The sequence below is a fragment of the Castor canadensis genome, chromosome 8 (genome assembly GCF_047511655.1).
Source record: "Castor canadensis chromosome 8, mCasCan1.hap1v2, whole genome shotgun sequence".
NCBI classification, from domain to species: domain Eukaryota; kingdom Metazoa; phylum Chordata; class Mammalia; order Rodentia; family Castoridae; genus Castor; species Castor canadensis.
In genome coordinates, this window is record NC_133393.1 from 19,039,401 (window position 1) to 19,041,726 (window position 2,326).

Here is a 2,326-nt window from a genome sequence, read left to right on the forward strand (position 1 = left end):
CGATGTACTGGGGTTTGAACTCAGGGCCTCACACTTGCTAGGCAGGTGCTCTCCCACTTAAGCCACTCCACCAGCCCTAGCCTCCACACCCCCCTCCCTTTTTTAGCAAGGGTTTTTTTTCAAAATAGGGTCTATTTGCTCAGGCTGGCTTTGAACCTCAATCCCCCTGATCTCTGCTTCGTGAGCAGCTGAGATTACAGGCATGAGCCCCTGGCGCCCAGCTCAGGTATACCTTTATTAAATGAGTCTCTTTTTGGTGGATGCCCATGCCATTTCCAATGTGGGAGCCATTGTAGAAAAGGTGCAAAAACACCCATACACAAGTCTGTGGCACCTGCCTATTTCCTGGGGGTGAATTTTCAGAATTGTAACTACAGGTCAAAGGAATGCAGGTGGAAAGCCAGGGGGCTCATGGTGAGGATGCTGGGTGCGCAGGACCCCTTCTTTCTGTGTCATTCACACTTGAATCTCTCCAATTGGATGGCAGCTCCCACGTTTACCACCCCAGCCCAGCGCTGCTCCCTGAGCTCAGATACCCAGGCCCTTGCTGGCTGTGAGCGGGCTCCTCAGCTGTGTCTTGTCCACCTCAGAGTTCCATTGTGTGCTGCCCCAGCCTGCTCCTTCCATCTGTCCATCTGTCATCTTGCCTCTGTCAGGGCAGCTCCATCCTCCCTGTGCTTGGGACAGAGGTGTCTCACCACGTTCATTTCACACCACCTTCCAAATAAACTCCTGTTTCAGGCCCTTTGCTCCCTCCACTGCCATAACCTTGGTCATAGCCACCATCTCTCTCACCTGGATGGTTACCACAGTCTCTTACCTGCTCCATTCTCACCTCCTTTCAGTTTGTCTCAACAAGAGGGGTGTGTGTGTGTGTGTGTGTGTGTTCCCTCCAGCCCACCCCAAGTGCTGCCCCTGTGGACTCCCTCCTGCTCACTTTGCTCCTGCCACTCAAACCTCCTCTCACTGTTCTTTTCATGGACCAGACAGACTCTACCTCAGGACCTTTGCACCACTGCTTCATCCACCTGGTGCACTGCTCCTCCAGTATCTGCATAGCTCCCTCCCTTTTTCACTGAGGTTATTTTTTCAAACATCAATTTCTTAATGAAGCCTTCCTTAATTTGCCTTTTGCTCCCTCCTCCCGGCCTCCACCTCTACTCCCTTTCTCACTTTTTTTCTCTTCTGCTGCTGGGATGATCCCCTGTCCCAGTTTGCCTGGAATGGAGGGGCTTCCTGGGCTTAGTGTGCTTAGTTTTAAAACTAGGAAAGCACAGGATGGTTGATTACTTTACTTAAGCAGTCACCATTCTGGTATGCTCTATATTTTATTTGTTTTCTTAACTGTCTCCCCACTAGAATATAAAGTTCATAAGGGCACAAATGCCTGTCTGTCTGTCTTGTTCACCACTGCAACTCCAGTACAGGAGCAACATTTGGCTCCTGGTAGATGCTCAATGTTTGTTGACTGAATGAGCAATGGAAGGAACTCAATTCATGGCCAGCCTGGTCCTCAGAGAGGCTGTGCCAATGAGGTTTTGTTAGGCCTTTAAAAACACCCTACAAGAGGGGAGTGGCCTCAGGTTCAAGGCAGGTAGATGCTGGGTGGGCAATAGGCAGACACCTGTAACCTGTCTCTTTGTATTGCATCAAGGTAGAACCTGTCAAAAGGAACACTGAGGGTGTCCTCCTCCCCAGGAGGGGGCCACTGTTGACCACTGCCACCCCCTGGTGGTCTGTCAGGGAAAAGCAGCATCTTCCACCAGTTGGTGGGGAGCAAGTGCCCCACTTCTCCCACCTTCTCTCACCTGTCTTCCTCTCTCTCTCTCCTACCTTTTCCTCTCCCACTCTCCTCCCCTCTCTTTGCCTTATTCTTCTGCTCCCTGATGCAAGAACTTGACTTAAGTCTGCTGGGTTAAAACCTGGCTCTGGCATCTGCCAGCTGTGTGACCTCAGGTGAATAACTCAGTCGTGTCCTCCTCTGGAACATGGGGATTGTGACTTGTGATGATAAAAGAGATAATGCACATAGGACAGCTGGCAGTACCTGGCCCGATAGCGTTCACTGTCATCCCTGCTATCACGCCTGGCACCAGGCAGGTGCTCAGTCATGGGTCGCTTGCTTTCTGTCTTCCCCAGACTGCACATCAGAGTCCTCAAAATACCTGTGCACTCCGTGTGTGGCACACGCCTGTGATCCCGGCACTCAGGAGGGTGAGGCAGGAGGATCAGGACTTCTAGGCCAGTCCAGGGTATAGAGCAAGACAAAAAGGAAGAGAAGGAAGGAAGGAAGGAAAGGAGGGAGGGAGGAAGGGAGACAGAAAGA